This window comes from Antechinus flavipes, chromosome 4 (assembly GCF_016432865.1).
Source record: "Antechinus flavipes isolate AdamAnt ecotype Samford, QLD, Australia chromosome 4, AdamAnt_v2, whole genome shotgun sequence".
Taxonomy (NCBI): Eukaryota; Metazoa; Chordata; class Mammalia; order Dasyuromorphia; family Dasyuridae; genus Antechinus; species Antechinus flavipes.
In genome coordinates, this window is record NC_067401.1 from 209871896 (window position 1) to 209890141 (window position 18246).

The window sequence follows — 18246 nt, forward strand, 5'->3', positions numbered from 1 at the left end:
TATAATATAAATCAAAATTATCTATGTGTTTGCCTTGTGAGATCCATGATGGCAGGGACCAGGTGTTATTTTATTCTTATATCCCCAGGGCTTTTCATGTACATTGCACATATTAAACTCCCAGTATATTTGTTGTTGAATTGACTTTAAAATTAAAGCAAGAATAGTTCTTGAGTAGCAGGAGCCCTCAGTGATGGGGGAGCTTTTTAGAAATTAATTAGAATGGGGTGGTTGATGCAGGTTCATAAGGATCATAGAATTCAGAGCTGGAGGGGACCTTAATGATCATTAGGCATGCATGCCCTTCTTTTGCAGGTGAGGAAATTGAAGCAACTTTTCCATGGCCACGTAGAGAATGGATCTGTATACATCATTATTAATTTTAGATGATAAATTCCTATAATGCAGGGTCTTTTAACACAGTCCATGCTATGGACCTTTGCCTTCAAATAAATCAGGAAAGCTGACTTACATATTCAATCCCTGTATATGTTTATATTATATATAAGTATGTATAGATGTGCAGATGCACATGCATATATATGGTGTTGTAGAAGTCTTGATGCAGTTTTAAGCTACAAAAATTTAAAACTGCACTAAGACTGTTAGGAGATTATGTATGTAATAAATTTAGACGGGGTTATCAGACCAAGAAAGGATTATGTTCTCCATATTAAAATAGTTTGCTGGGAATCTCTGGCTGATAAAATAATGATTATATGAAAATATGAAGTAATACCATTAATACAGAAAAAAGGAAGTAGAAGAGTAAGGACATCAGGAATTCTGAGATGTCCTTTCCATCCACTGTAAGCAGAAGAGCAGGGATTCAAATCCAGGCTTGATGACTTGCAATTAGACTATAATGAACTAGCAGTTAGGTAGATTATTCTATTTATTTGTGAGGTGATTGAAGAACATTGTGGTACATGGGATTTGAAGTTAGAGGACTTAAGTTTGAACCTCATTGCTATTATTTTTTTCAAACTGATGATTAGTGAAAAAAGCAGAACCAGGAAAACAGTGAATACAACAAGGGCAAGATTATGTGATGATCATCTATGATAGACAGGTCTTCTCAGCAATTTAGTGACACAAGGCAATTCCAATAAACTTTGGATAGAAAATGCTATCCACATCCAGAAAAAGAACTGTGGAAAATGACTGTGGATTGAAGCATACTTTTTTTTTTTGGTAGTTGTTGTTGTTGTTCTGGTTTTTTTTCCTCCCAACATGACTCATATGGAAATATGTGAAAAATGAATGGACTTGTACAACCTGAAAAAGAAGAGTAAAGAAAGAAAAAGAAAAGGATCACTGGGACTATTCAAAAAACAAGCAATTTACTTTAAAGATGACATTAGGCAAATCACAGAGATTCCCTGAGACTTAGCCTACTCACTCATAAAATAACAAAATTAGAGATGCTTTCTACAATTCCTTCTGGCTATAATTCAATCACTACAATTCAATCATCACTGATCCCTGCCATCCTCCACTGGCATTTTCCTTTTTTTTAATGTGATAGTGATGATGATGATGATGATGATAATAATAAATACATAATATGTATTTATATTATTATATATGCAAATATATAATAGTGTAATTATAATATATTGGTATAATATTAATAATAAATAAAAATAAAATAATAATAAAAATATCTTGATTTTGTATAGGACTGCTAGGTAATACAATAGAATACTGAGCCTGGAGTGAAGAGGCGAATTCAAATTTATCCTCAGTTATATCAGACTCTTCGTGACTAACTCCATTTGGAGTTTTCTTGGCAAAATACTGGAGTGTTTGATATTTCTTTCTCCAGTGCTGAGGCAAACAGTTAGATAACTTGCCAGGGTCACACAATTCCCTGTTCAGCACTCTTTCTGTTCCCACATAGGGCTGACTGAGGTAATGGCTCCTTTGCTGTCTCTACTATGAGATATTTTCATGTAAATTTATCTAAGTGCAAGGTTTGTTTTTAATACTGCAAAGCCCTCAAAGAAAATTTTCACTTTGCTCTAGAAATCAGACCTACAATCAAATGCTTATTATAAACTATTTGCTATAGAACTAGAATAATTGGGCTTATTTTTTAAAGTAGGCAAGCATTGTTTAATATTGAGAGAAATGATTATTAATAACCAATATCTTGGAGAAATTCAAAGGCTCTTTCTTCTCTCAGAGTCCAGATTTTAAATCTCTTAAAGGACATTACTGATAAGATTGCATTAACTCTCCTAGATCTTGGTCAGACTCCACCCAGTCTTAACAGGAATAAGGTGGAGAAACTCATTGTGTTCTACTCAAGCTTAGGTAGACAGATTTTTTTGTCCAGATATCCCAAGGCTGGGAGAGTGATCTAGTTTAGAGATATTTTCTCTGTCCAAACATGATATATGATGGATAAAATCAGCCTCTCACTGGAAAGCATTATAAACTGTAAGCCCCAAGCTATTTCTTTGGTCTTTGATCTAACAGAGAAGCCAAATAACCATCTTCTTATTAATAAACTTTTGGCCTTATTAATAAACTGATTAAATTATCCAGAAACTATATCTCTTGAAAGTTTTTAATCATCACAATATGAAAATTAGGCTAATGTGACTTTCCCAAAAAAATCATTATTTGGTAATTAGCCTCTTGCAGGGTCTGGTATAAAACACCTGGAGCTCCATCCAGAACTTAGTCTACTGGGTATATGGCTTCTCTAGCTGGAACATCCATCAGGCTACTTATGCTTTGGGGGGTCCATTAGCTTCCTACTTTGCTTTGAATGCAGGTAAGAGAGATCTCTGAATAACTGTGCTTCTGACATTCTTTCATATAGTTTTGGGAACAGGTCTAAGATACATATATACGGTATCATGAGACCTAGAGATTAAAATAAGACCAATCCATGGAAAACAGCTGCTCAATTGATTTCTAAGTCCAACTGTAATGAATATTGCTCCAATCCTGTCTATTACATGGTTTTCTGCAGATGAATGAATGAGCTACTGCTACAGTGATGGCTTGGTGGAGCTTGTGCATATACTGATTGGACCTCTTGTTCCAGTTCCTAATGAAAAATCACATATACGTGCCTCAGAAAATAACAGCATCCATATTAAGGATTGTATGCAAATATCATATAGAGATGGTATTATATACAGAATTTTTTTTTACATCATTTGCCTATTTCTCAACACACTCTTCATTCCTACTAGTATGGCTACCGCAAGCCAGTAGTTAAGCTTACAGGAAGTTTCTGTAGGCTCTTTAGTAATTTCAGATCTCTGATGACAGCTTTAGCCTCTGACATACTTTCAGGTGTACTTCCTGGTTGGTTTAGAATTCTGGATTTCCTTTTAACACCATTTTATGTCAGTCAAGTAGATGCTGGCTGTCTTGGATTTTGATCTATAGTTGGAGGCTGAATTGTTGGTATAGCCTTGCAGATTTTATCAGAAATATGCTTGCTATTGTTCACTTGGTTCACCCTGGCCTGCTTGTTATTCACCTGTTTTTCTCTACAGTGAGTGATGTTATTTCTGTATTCTGTTAAGAATATTCTTGAATAGCAGTATCCCCATCTTCTTTGAGATTTTGTGGAAACAGTCTACACGGGACCAGAGGTTATTCAAACAACTCATGGAGTTGTTACCTTTTAAAATATTATTTATAAAATCCTGGGTCACTAGAAAGTGTGAAAGCCTGAAGTACTAATAAGATCACTCCCAGAGGCAAGCAGGGATCAACTTAACCTTATAGTCCCAACTAGTCCCAGGGTTATCCTACTTTACTGTATCTAATCAGAAAGTTAAGTCATGTCAAATACCCAAAATTAAATTTCCCCTACAAAACTGTCTATGGCCCATGCCATCTTTGCCCAATCCTTTTGGATTAGCCTACCTCAGAGCATTCTGCCTCATAGTGTCTTCTCTTTCATTCCCCCCATCATACATCATGATATCTATATTCTTTTTATAGCTAACTAACTACTAAACTCTTCTATGGATTAAGCCTACCAGTTAATGGAATACTCCCATCTTGTGGTCTATTCCCTTTCTCCTGATAAATTGTGAATTCTACTACAGAATTTATCTTTTCCATTGTTAATTGTTAAAACCACTTTCCTATCTAAGTATATGCTCTCCCAAATCTATTTCACATTTATCATTCCTGGTGTCTATTGTATCTCTTCATTTTATCTGTAACCTCTTCTAAACAAATGTCACTTTTGTCAAAAAGAATAGCCATTGTGAATTCTTCACATGATTGAATGCCAATATTTGGTGCCACACCCTAACATTTGGTGCCAATTGCTCTCTTCAATCTCAACATCTGGCGTTTAACCATCATTCTCATCATTTGGTGCTGAACTCAAACACATCAATATGGTCATGTAAGAACTTTTAATTTTTCTCACATTGTATCATAAAAAGTTTTCTTGGTTCAACTGGTGTCTTCCTGAGTTGAGCTTGTTCAGTCTGCTCTTCATTTTGATCTCCAGAAAATTCTATTATATACTCTATCTTGATGCTGTTGTCTCAGTATGATATTAAGGACTAGGAGGGATGTACAGAGACTGGCCATCACAAAGGTATGCTAGATGTTTGCTTGGAATTGTACAACTACATGGAAGAAGAAGAGAAGAGATTAAATTTTGGGACATTTTATTAGGGTACAGATTTTTATTTTTTATGCTTATTCAATAAATACTAGATAACAATAATACAAGATTTGAACAGTAGTAATAGATGATTGTAAAATATACCCATTTGGCACAGAGACCCCAGCTTTTTGGGACGGAGGATTGTTCTCTTTCAGAAAAAAAAAATTCCCACTTTGTTCACTTAATTTACCAATACTAAACTACTGAGTGATTAATTAAAGTCATGAAAAAGAACTGAAGGGTAACATTAGTTCAATATCAAAAAATTCCTTCTCTTGAGTCAATGATCAGAAGAGGAAAAACGCCAGTAACTTCTTCAGAAGTTAAAAAAAAAAAGTACCAGATTTTAATGTAAAATGGACGACAAATCAATCAGCAACCGCAATGACCTACTTATATGGTACTTTTTTCCCTAATAAAATCACTTCTCAGCTTTGGGCATGATGGGCTCTTGGAGGTGCCCTGAAAATTTCCTTTTGCCTCCTTCTGAATGCTCTTATTTCTTGCGTCCATGAGAGGGCAATATTGTCCGTTTTTCATCACTGAATCAACTTGGATCATAGAGTTTCCTCTATTTTTCACTTACAGAAATGAGAGGGCTCATGTGACCAATTATCATTTGTGAGTTTTCCACATAAATTGTTAGAACCGGAAAGGACCTTACTTTTTTAGATATTACCGTCGCCAGTTCTAAATCCATTATTATTCTCACATATTTTCAGTCAGCTTCTTTTTGTTTTTCTTGGGAAAAAAATAGCTGGGAACGAAAGTCACCAGCACAAAGATAGTCCAAACCCAGGCACGGTCACTCTAAACGATAGGCAACAAGTTCCCAAAAAACCTAAGCCAAATCTCCATAGGGATCAGAATTAAAGGAAAGGTGCTTCTGTTCCAAGGTACACAACTGGACTCTGGAGGGGGTTGTAACACGTGGTAGTAAAAGCCACGGGGTAATGAGTGAGGAAGGCGGTCACCGAAGGAAGGAAATGTATTGCTTCCTATTGTGAGAAAGACTGAAAAGTTAGGTTTCCTTAGTGTGGTAAGTTTCAAGGTAGTATAGGACCCGGACAAAGAGGTTTTCATAATGTGTGAAGTAATGAAGTTTAATATTCCACAGAACAATTAAGTGATCAATAGAAGCTTTGAGCAAATAAGGAATCGGGGAGGTAGGAAGGCGCAGGTGGACTCAGCCAATCAGAAAGAGTCTGGTGGTTTTGAGAAAACCACAAATTTAAGATAACAATATGATGAGGGAGAGGAAGCATGTTTATATATGTTTAAAGGGAAACATATAGTGGGTGAATCAGAAAGATTGTAACAAGGAAGGGAATGGACCAATCTGTTCTCTGAAGGGAGAGGCTGCTATTTCTGTGCTCAAGGTTGGCTCTTCCCAAAGAGGAGCAAAGCTCACTTCTGGGCAGAAATGTTAAAATGATTACTTAAGACATAGCATAGAAGCCCCTGCTTTTTCCAGAAAGTAAACAATCAAGGATGCTTACAAAAGACATGGAGGACTTTGGAGGGAAATAAGGACTATCCTCGTTGAGATCCTTTACAAATCCCCAGATCCTTTTCTAACCATTCTTTCCATATTCTCCCATACATATTTGCTCAACATTTTAATCAGCTTTTTTTTTTTTTTACAATTCCAAATTGAACCAATTTCAATTCCAAAAACAATAGCTAGCATTTACATAATGTTTTAGGATTTTCAAACCACTTTATACATTTTATTTTATTAAGTCCTCATAACAACTTTGGAAGGTAGATATTAATTCTCTAAATAGTTTGTATATCACACCCACACTGAGAGAGATTTGACACAAAGATGTTTCCCCTCAAAGAACAATTTCCCTTTCTATGTGACATCCTTGCTGCAATGATTTTAGTCATGCTACAATCATTTTTTGTTTTCATTTTTATCATTTTATTATTATTATCATGCTATATTAGATATTCTATTATTTCTAAAAGAGGTGTTTGTTTACTTTTACTGATATACCTATCTCTCAAGAGGATACTCCTAGAAGAGATAAGATTAAGTAAGCAAGTGAGCATCTGTTTCTCTTCTGAACATCATTTATTTAGCTCAAAAGCTGAACAGATAGCAAACTGAAGTAAGGCTTCTAGCCCCAGGCTTTTTACACATATACTTAAGCTTCACATTACCTGACTGAAACTTTACATATGCAGTGGGAAACATTTCAAACTTCCCATTGCATATATATTCTTTTGCTCAACTTGATTTAAAATATAAAACTGACAAAATATTTTATAAAATTTATCAAAATTGGCTTATAACTGTTCTATTCCTCCTCAAGATTTTGATTTTTATCCTAGGGCACTAACATTTGGGGAACTTCCTTCCTTTCTTCAGTGACCTCCTTCCTCACAAGTCACCTTTTTATTTTTACCACCATCTAGTAATTTCACGAGACTATGACCTAAAGGAAAGCATAATTTGCATTAAAGATTTGGGGAAAGGAATAAGCACTTAGTATGTATCAGTCACTGTGGTAAGTACTCTCTACAAATATCTCATTTGATCCTTCCAACATCCCTGGGAGGTAGGTGCTATTATTATTCCCATTTTAGAGTTGAAGAAACTGAAAGCAAACAGAAACTCAAGGTCACATAGCTAGCAAGGATCTGAAGTCACATTTGAATTCAAGTTTTTCTGACTAGTGGACTGGTGTTTTAATTACTATGCCTCTAACTAGAATACTTTACAGAATAAAACCAGAATCACCAAAACATTCTTAAAACTCCTGGCTGTCCTATCAATCCTGAAGCAATTTCCACTTCCCTCTCATTTTTTCAGTCAGGTATTACCTAAGTGGCCTTTCAGAAAACCACATTCTTATAATCTACTTTCAAAATCTGTGGGGAAAAAGCAAGAAATTGTCTCATCAACATCTGCTTAAGGGCTCTGTGTTTCAGGCAACAATTCATCAAGGAATGCAGAATCAAGAGTCTTTCACTGGTGTCATTTCTTATCCTATCTCCATCTCTCCCTAGTAAACTCTATCTTTTTCTGTGACTGCACTTTGGCAAATCTCTCTGATGTCCACATATGAGGCTTCTGAGGTCCTGATACATAAGAGAAAAGGAAGGGATCCCCTACCAAAAGAGGCAGATCAAATGTCACTTGGCACATTGCAAGTGCATATGGCATACTGTCTAAATGATTAACTCAGTTCTGTTTTGCATTTTTCTTTTTCTTTTGCAAATCAATTCTCTCACTTGTAGAAACAATTAAATGCTTTTTTTTTTTAATAGCAATAATCTTTACGTTAATTGTTGGAGGCAAGTTATTCCTAATCCCCTTCATTTCCTATCCCAGGCTGATTCTGTTGCAATGTGGCAAAATACAAGGAAATGCCAAGGAAGGTATTCTGGGCTGATGCTTTCTAAGACTGGAAAGTTGACTCCTCATTAGGAGGATAAGAAAACTAGGTGAGAACTTTTGTGGCAATTACAGTTAATATAATTACCTGAGTAGCTTTTTCAGGGTGTCTTTGTTCCTCTCTGAGGCATGTTCTTTAAACTTCTTGAGCTCTCAGCCAGCAAGGCACAAGTGAGAATGACTTAGTATCGTGAGGTTAGAGATAGTTGCATCCTTGATGATACATCTGAACACTTCTCTAATGGGAGTCAAAGATTTTGAGACACCATTGGTCAGAAGGCATGGGACACTGATAAGTAATGTTAGCCTTAGGCACCAATCCTATTTCCCAACCTATCACCCTAGTCGGTCTGATTGTGGTCATCCATAGGTTGGATGACTAGTTACAGGTGATCACTAAATTAACTTTGTCTAACAACAATATCCAATACTACTGACCATAATGGTTTGAATAAGGCCACATGCTGGTGATGTTGTTATGGTCCATACCTACTATGCATTTACTATGGGAACAAACATCATTTAAGGTGATAGGATTGTATGGGATTGTATATAGGATTGTAAGAGTGCTGAAACTGGAGTAGAAAAGTCCTAGGTTTGAGTCTCATCTTTACTTCTTACTGTTCGAGTGACTTTCAGCAAGTTATTTAAACTCTCTGAGTCTTCTTTTGTTTAATTACAACATAATTACCTAGCTGACCTTGAAGATTCCTTCTAGCTCTAAACCTGTAATGCTCTGAATATAAGCAGGATTTTGGTTTCTCAGTGACCTTCAAGGTATTTATTTGCCTTTTAACAAAACCTGAAGGTGAGTTCAGCTCTGCTCAGGAGTCACAAGTTTATAGCACATACCTACAGACTGGCTGTGACCTTCAACAACTATTCATCAGGATTTCTATACCTGACTATTTGGTTACTTTTAACTGACCATAGAGTTAAATAACTTTGTAGAAGAAAGGAAAATGGGGCAAGTTCAGGAAGGCTATGCAATGTCTCTGAGGTGGCAAAAGAGGTCCAAGTTCATGCAGCTATACATCGATTAGAGAATTCATCTTTCTAATGAATGGCAATAATAGGCTTTCCATGAACTGAACTTCTAGAATGGCACCTCTAGGAAGTGAATAGCCAATTAAGAATATGGCATATGAAAATAAAATATGAATTTCTGGACAACATAAAATGAGGAATAATGGGCTTTTGGGCAGGAATGGAATATTTCTAATAAAGACTGGTAAGAAGGCATTTGTACAGGGTTTTACAAAAATCATGCTTCTAACTGGAAAGAAGAAAACTAGGAAGGAAATGGCTGTTATTTATATCATACTTTAAGATTTGCAAAGCACTTATATTACCTCTCTGAGCTTTAAAATATCTTGTTGAGGTAGATACTACAATTATTATTATTCCAATTTTATAAATAAGGAAAGTGAGGGCACAGAGAGGTTCAGTATTTGCCCATGGTCATGTAATGGGAATTATCAGAAACAGATTCAATTCAATTAGTAAACATTTATCTGTCTTCTATGTTCCAGGCACTGTGCTAAACACTGAGGGTACAAAAAGAATCAAAAGATAGTCCCTACCTTCAAGAAGCTTACAATCTAATGGGGGAGATAGTATGAGAACAAATATATGCAAAGCAAAATATATACAGGGTACATAGAAAATTAAAAGAGGGAAAGCAGGACTCATATACAAAAGTACTTATAGTAGCTCTCTTTGTGGTGGCAAAGAATTAGAAATTGAGGGGATGCCCATCAATTGGGGAATGGCTGAATAAGTTGTGGTATATGAATGTAGTGGAATGTAGTGCTATAATAAATGATGAGCAGGGAAATTTCAGAAAAATCTGGAAAGACATCAACTGAGGCTGAATGAAATGAGAAAAATCAGGAAAACATTATATACTACAACAGCAAAAATGTGTGATGATGACTTAGCTCTTCTCAAAAATTCAGCGATTCAAAGGCAATTTCAAAAAAACTTTGGCTGGAAAATGCCATCCACATCCAGAGAGAAATCTATGGAGTCTAAATGAAGATTGAAACATAGTATTTTCATTTTTTAGTTGATTTTTTTCTCATTGCTTTTCCCTTTTGTTCTGATTCTTTCACAACATGACCAATATGAACAGTTTTCCATATTGAAGGGGAAGGAAAGAAAGGATGGAGAAAAAAGTTGAAATTCAAAATAGTATAAAAGTGAATATTGAAAACTATCTTTATATGCAATTGGAAAAAAAATACTATTATGTGGGGAAAATAAATTCAATAATAAAAAATGGAACAAAGAAAAATTTGTTAAGTTCCTACAAGAATCACTGAAGAAGATATTTTTAATAACATGTAAAGACATAATGGAATATAATTTGGGAACTGGAATCTCTAAAATATAATAATCACATATTTACAAGTAAATTAAAATAAATTTTGTTGTAAGTACAAAAAACAAGAAAAAGGGAAAACACTAGAATTAAGAAGGGTTAGGAAAAAGTTCCTATAAAAGGTTGGATTTTAGTTAGGAACCATATGAACAAAGTTCTTTCTAACTCTGAATCCAGCACTCGAGCAATTGTATCATGCTATCTGTCTTCTCCTATCTATTAAACTAGATACAACTGCATACAGAAGAATAATAGAAATAACTTCCAGAAATTCACAAGTGACAGAATAACACATGAGGCAGCAATAAGATCTGTGGCTGCAAATACAAAAAAGAGAAGGTATTGTTGGCTTTTTAAAAAAGTGATTTTAGACAAAGGATGAGAATCAAAGAAAAGGATAGGATTCATGCTCTGAGGGAGATGGAACCGGGTATAGTTGATCAGTTTATTTTGCTTTCTCTGCAAAAAATCCCTACAAACTTATTATTTATGTAGCACTTATGTGGTAGGTCTTATGGTAAACAATTTACAATGATTAGCTCATTTGACTGGAAAATCTTTTTGCAAAGGATCTTTGGATTGGAAAAAAATGTCATATACTAAATATCCAATCAATACCCAAGGTGGTAAGAATATCTTTCTGTCCTTTGTTACATTTTCATCATAAGTCCCAGGTGAATGCCATCCTATGGATAGATGGGAAACTCTCAAGAACTACTGGCAAAGATCTTTTAAACCCTATGTGGAAAATGGGAAAAATGCTGCAGGATTTTGAGTTGGGCAAAGATTGTCTTATGTCCTCTTCTCTAACACAGTTGCTTTCTTTTCTTACCTGGATTATTCCAACAGCTTCTGGCCCATCTGCTTGCCTCAGATTTGTCCCTAGTCCAGTCTGCCCTCCACTCAGTTGCTGCAGTTGATCTTCCTGACTATGGAATAATTTTACTAATAAACTCCAGTAATTTCCCATTAGCTTTAGAATTACATATAAAATCCTCTATTTTTTAAATCTCTTAACAATTTCACCCCTTAACTTACACTTAACTCCTCTTCCTCCCCTAATACATATACTGTATAATTCAAGGACCCTGGACTACTTGTTCTTCACATGAGATACTGTACCTTCTAACTCAGTAATTTTTGATTGACTGTCCTGAACACCTGGAACGTTCCTTTTCCCTCAACTTCACCTCCTGGCTTCCCTGGGTGGTCCTATGCCAGTGTCTCCCATATCATGCAATAAATTCTAAAGTTAGGAAGAGCTCTTGAGAGTGTCAAACAGAAGATTTTGTATTTGATCATGGAGATAACAGATGGTTTATTGAATAAATAGAGTAACAAGGTCAGACCTACACTTACACTTTAGAAAGATCACTTTGATAGTTGAATGGAAGTGAGGAAAGACTTTGTTGTGCCAACAGTTCCCTTTTGATGTCCTGACCTAGTTTCCCCATTGTCCTAACTGACTCAGGTTATAACCTTTCCTTCTTAATGTTTGATAGGATAAAGGTCTTATATCTTAGACTTTAGGCTATACTTATTCCCTCTTAATGTTTAATGGGATAAAAGTCTTTATCCATTTTAGACTTCATTAGAATATCAATAAGCTCTCCAGTACCTCCCATTATGTCATCCTAGGTGCCTCCCCCCATTAGGTTATCCCCATCCAGGTACCTCCCCCATTATGTCATTGTTCTTGTTATCCTATAAAAAAGCTTGCTGTCTGATACTTAGGGCTGGATTCTTTGAGATGATTGTTTCATCCAGCTCAGGGACTAAACATGGATCCATCTGGTCCCAGTATCTCTCTCCATTTAGTAAACTATTAAATTGTTCTCAAATCTCTGTCTTGCTCAATTTCTCTGGCATTACAACTTGAAGCAGGAAGAACAAGCAACATGCTATTGCGATAGTCTAGATATATTATGAAAATGGTAGTAATGTAGAAGAGAAAGGCATATATGAAATATGTTATGAAGATAAAATTAGCAGGACTTTGCAAAAGACTGGGCTTGAGGTGGAGAATGAGGATGATACTTGAGTGATATATTGGTGGTGCCCTTAACAACAATAAGCAAGTTTATAATGTAATGTCAAAGAAACTGAGCAAGACAGAGATTTGAGAACAATTCAATAATTTATTAAATGGAGAGAGATACTGGGACCAGATGGATCTTGGTCCCAGGGCTGGACAAGACTATCATCTCAAAGAATCCAGCCATAAAGTACTCAGAGGGCAAGCCTTTTATGGGATAACAAGAACAATGACATAATGGGGGAGGTACTTGGGTGGGGATAACCTAATGGGGGGAGGCCCCGAGGATGACACAATGGAGGGAGGTTCCTGACAATCTAATGACATCTAAAATGGATAAACCTTTATCCTGTCAAACATTAAGAAGGAATGTCTATAACCTAAAGATATAGAACATTTATTTCATCAATCATTTAAGAGGGAATGATTATAGCCTAGGATTTGGGGGCAGAGCAACTGAGGTAGACCTTTATCTCATCAAACATTAAGAGGGAAAGGTTATAACTCGAGGCAGACTAACTAAATAGGACAATTGGAGAAACTGGGTCATGACATTAAAAGGGAACTTTGGTATAACAATAAGAGGGGAGGATTTGTGGGGGAAGAGGAGTTCAGTTTTGGATAGGTTGAATTTAAGAATTTAAGAATTTAAGATAAATGTATGGCACATTAATTTTGAGATGTTCCATTGGCAGTTAGAGGTACAAGTTTAGAGTTTGGGACTGGATAAGTAGATCTAAAGATCATTAGCATTGATGTGATAATTTAATCTATTTGAGCTGATGAAATCAACAAATAAAGAGTAAAGAGAAAAGAAAAATAGCACAAAAGAGATCCAGCAAAGTAGACTATGGAAGAATAAGTCACACAGGTTGGAATCCAGGACAAAGAGGTGTCATGAAAACCTAGAGAGAAAAGTAGATCAGGAAGAAGAAGGTGATCAGCAGCATCAAGGGCTTCAGAGAGGTGAAGAAGGGTGAGTGTGGAGAAAAGAGTTAATTTGGCAATTAAAAGATTGTCTACAAATCTCAGAGCAGTTGAATGAGGTGGTCAGAAATCAGAGTGTGAACAGTTAAGAAGAAAATGTGAGGAAGGGAAGTGGTGTAACCAAATGTAGATTTCCTTTTCAAACAACTTAGCTACAAAAGGGAGAAAAAAATGGGATGAATTGAGATGGATGAATTAAGTGAGGAATTTTTAATGATGAAAATGTGGCCGTGTTTTTAGGCAGCAGGGAATAGCATTTTATAATAATGTCAAGCTCTAAGAGTACAACAAAACAATTAAATCAAATGGTTCTAAAAATACAGCAAAAGAACTAATCCTAGATTTCAGACAAGTCTGGGAAGAGTTACATGAACTGATACTAAATGAGATGAATAGAACCAAGAGAACTTTGTATACAGCAACAACAAAATTATGTGATGATCAACTGTTATGAGCTTGGCTTTTTTCAACAATGAGGTAATTCAAGGCAACTCCAATAGACTTGTGATGGAAAGACCCAACAACATCCAGACTATGGAGCCTGAATATGGAAAATTTTGGAACACAAGGTTTTGTAAGGATGAATGTTGAAAATTATCTTTGCAAGCATTTTTAAACATAAAAAGCTATTATGATATATTTTTTAAATTTACTAAGCCTAGAATCCTGATTTCTCAGAAGCCAGCAAAGAAATTTGAAAAGGAACAATTTAAAAGATAGGAGGAAAATTAGTAATGTTTCTGAAGCCACAAGAAGAGAGAATCCAGGAGGGAATGATCAATATTATCATGTCCTAAAGCAAAGTTAGAGGATGAAGACTGATAAAAAGCATTAGATTTTTAAAATTTTATAAGAACAGTTTTAGTAGTAATTGGGGTGAACTCTGAAACTGTCCTCCTTGACTTTTGGGATGAGCTGTGAAAATCTCCTCTGACAGAAACTTATCCTTCAGGGCAGTTAAGTGGTTTCATTAAAATTAGCCCAGGACCACTCCCTACTTAGCTGAATCTTAAGTGGTCTCATTCAACTGGAAATCTAGGCCTGGGGGCAGTGACAACATTGAAGGAATCTCATTCAATAAAAGCCCCTCAGATTTCTTATAAAAAGACAATTTTAAACTCCAAATCTTTGCAGAAGTCCTAAGTAGGATTATGCTTTGCCAAGGGACCTCTCACTTTGCTGCCTACCAGGACTCTTGCCTGCTATGAAGATACTCTCTCAGTGATAATCTCTATTTCTCTGCCAGGATCTCTTGACACTAAGAAGTCTGTCTTTCTAGCAAAGCTGGCTTCTCAGCCAACAATAAACTTCCCTTTTGCCAGTCAGACTTTTTGGGTTCGTGAATTCTTTCACATTGAACCTGCATTGACCAGAGGGGATTCCCACCATTCTCTGCACCACCACTAACCATATCAGTAGTATAGCCGGAGCAAAGGAGTTTGCACTGAATTCAAAGCAAGGAGAATGTTCTCACATACAGCATGAAAGTTAAAAGGTAGAGTTAACAATTATTTTTTTAAGTTGCATACTCATTTCTACTGTTTAACAGAACTTTTATTTATCAATCAGATCTCATGTAACCCTCATGAAGATTCTATGAAGAGTATGTGGCAGATATGATTGCCATTTTATAAATAAACAAATTCAAGTAAAGAAAAATAAAATGATTTATCTAAGATCACACAAATAATTAATGATAAAATCTAGAACTAGACTAAATCTTGATTTCTTAAGTCCTTCAGAATCTTCCTTTATTAACTGCAGAGCTGCAGTATGTATATTCTGTCAAAATCAATTGTTGTGTAAATTATGCTAAATTATCTTTTTTTTTCCTTTTTCCTTTTTCTTCTGTTACAAGAAAGGCTCTCTGTGTGGGGGAGGAAGAAAAGATATATTTGGAAATGAAAGCGATATAAAAACAAAAAAATTCAGCATAAAATGAGGTGGCTTAAGAGAAAGAAGGATCATGGGAATAGTGTAGCAAAAAAAAAAAAAAAAAAAAAAGGGAAAAAAAGATGGTTGTTGAATCATCTTTTTAAATTTAAAAAAAAAACAAACCATAGAGAAGAGAGTAGAAATAAGGCCAAAAACCTACATAGATAAGCAAAACAATTTCAAAAGCCACAGGCAGAATTTACTATAAACTTAAAAAAAAAAGCATGTTAAATATACTTAGATAGCTTCAGCTTTGTGTACAATTTTCTTTTTTTGTTCTATTAATGATAAGGAAATATCCATTTCATTTGGAGTTTGTTAAATCCTGAATAAAAATAAAATTAAAAATAAATTTTTAAAACTTATTTTTCCCTAAACTGGGACACTAATGCATTGTTGGTGGAGTTGTGAATGAATCCAACCATTCTGGAGAGCAATCTGGAATTATGCCCCAAAAATTATCAAATTGTGCATACCCTTTGATCCAGCAGTGTTTCTATTGGGCTTATATCCCAAAGAAATACTAAAGAAGGGAAAGGGACCTGTATGTGCCAAAATGTTTGTAGCAGCCCTATTTGTAGTGGCTAGAAACTGGAAAATGAATGGATGCCCATCAATTGGAGAATGCCCATCAATAAATTGTGGTATATGAATGTTATGGAATATTATTGTTCTGTAAGAAATGACCAGCAGGATGAACACAGAGAGGACTGGCGAGACTTACATGAACTGATGCTAAGTGAAATGAGCAGAACCAGGAGATCATTATACACTTCGACAACGATATTGTATGAGGACATATTTTGATGGAAGTGGATTTCTTTGACAAAGAGACCTAACTGAGTTTCAATTGATAAATGACGGACAAAAGCAGCTACACCCAAAGAAAGAACACTGGGAAACGAATGTGAACTATCTGCATTTTTGTTTTTCTTCCCGGGTTATTTATACCTTCTGAATCCAATTCTCCCTATGCAACAAGAGAACTGGTCGGTTCTGCAAACATATATTGTATCTAGGATATACTGTAACATATCCAACATATAAAGGACTGCTTGCCATCTAGGGGAGGGGGTGGAGGGAGGGAGGGGAAAAAAAGTGGAACAGAAACAAGTGCAAAGGATAATGTTGTAAAAAAAAAAAAAAAAATTACCCTGGCATGGATTCTGTCAATATAAAGTAATTATTAAATAAAAATTAAAAAAAAATTATTTTTCCCTGTTAGCTTAAATTTTTGTTCTTTCAGGTAGAGGGCTAATTCAGCTGCCTATCTGACATCCCTTATTTTGCTACTCTATATCTAACTCCTTTGGCTCCATGATTATTTCTTCTTTTTAAATTCAGAACTTTATAGAACCAAAGAATTTGAGAGGTGGATGACATTTCAGTGACCATCCTGAGTTTGATCCATACCAAAAAAAGTAGTTCCACTATAACAAAATTGGAAAATGTCAAATATCTACTTCAAGTTAAAGACACTCAAGAAGAGGGAACCCACCCCATACTGGGACAGTTGATTCTACTTTAGGATAAACCTCATCCTTTGAAAGTTTTTTTTTTTCCCTCTTCCAAATTGGCTTCTTTGCAACTTCTACTCACTGTCTTTGGTACTAATCTCTGGGGCCAAACAGACCAATGAATGCCCATTGTTCTAGCTTAACAAGACCTTTTTGGATTCTGACTGTTATCCAGTTTTTAAACTATTCATTTCAATTTAAAGTAATTTGCAAGAAAATTTGATGAATATACCATCTGCCTTTATCCCAGTCATTGATATAATTGTTAAAAAAGAGAGGACCTAGTACAGATCCCCTGGGTTATCCCACCATATTGACAGTAAACCATTGGTAATAAGAGTCTGGCCAAGCAACCAGTTTGGGATCTATCAACTAGTTTATTATTATTTATCAACTATTATACTATCAATTAATACGCATATTCTTGGCAACAATAGCATTAGATACTTTATTTAGTAAGTGCTTTACTATTAATATTTCCATTTGCCAGTTTAATGACATTAACAGAAAATAAGGCTAGTCAAGCATGACCTGATCTTAATGAAATTATATAATTATCATAGAACTTTTTATATGGGTACTAGACATACCATTAATGATCCATTCTAGATTTATTTCAGAAACAAAAGTCAAACTCATTGACCTACATTTAAGTATTTTTTCCCTTAAAAAAATTAATCTGTCTTCCAATATTATTGCATGCTCCTTTTTCAAACAGTTTTTAAAATATTATTGACAATGACTCAGTAATTCCATTTGCTAATTCTTAGTACCCATGGATGTAGCTTTGAGGTGACTTGAATTCAACAAGGATCCTCTTACTATATGCTTATTTATCTTAGCTATCCTTTAGCTTTTCTCTCCAGCCTCTGCCCAATCCTAGCTTTGAAATTCTATTTTATAGAATTGTAACATGTTCTTAATATTCAATGTCTCATGTGGCATCATTTCCATCTTCTGTTTGTCTCTTTTTAAAAATCCTAAATTACTCGGTTTCTCATTAATGCACTGATGTTAGTCTCTTTGAACAAATTCCATTTTTTTCTCCTTAATAGATTTTCCTTTTTGACTTCAAAATTCCTTTCTTGAGGATCACCCATCCTTTCTAATGAGATCCTACTTTATAAACACATTGGAATCTGTTTTCTCTATATGTATAATACGCTTGTGGACTATGTATAGATTTCTTCTCCCTCCCTATCACAAACTCTAGGGAAAAGTTCCTCCAATAACCAGTTACTTTGTTAGAATTAGATCCAGAATAAAATTTCCCTGTACCTTTTGAAAGTTTACCTTAGGATTGGACATTTTCCTATGAAATTA

General features: G+C 35.1%; 1 long non-coding RNA gene across 1 annotated transcript in view; it reads right to left on the bottom strand.

Annotated features, from left to right (window-relative positions):
- Nucleotides 1–877: 877 nt before the first annotated feature.
- The window catches only part of LOC127561818 (uncharacterized), a 44908-nt gene continuing 27539 nt past the window's right edge, over nt 878–18246 (bottom strand). The window contains exons 3-5 of the long non-coding RNA XR_007953540.1: nt 8155–8304; nt 4415–4619; nt 878–1278 (exon numbers count right to left, since the gene is read on the bottom strand). This is a non-coding gene — a long non-coding RNA (uncharacterized LOC127561818). The remainder of the gene's footprint in view (nt 1279–4414; nt 4620–8154; nt 8305–18246) is intronic.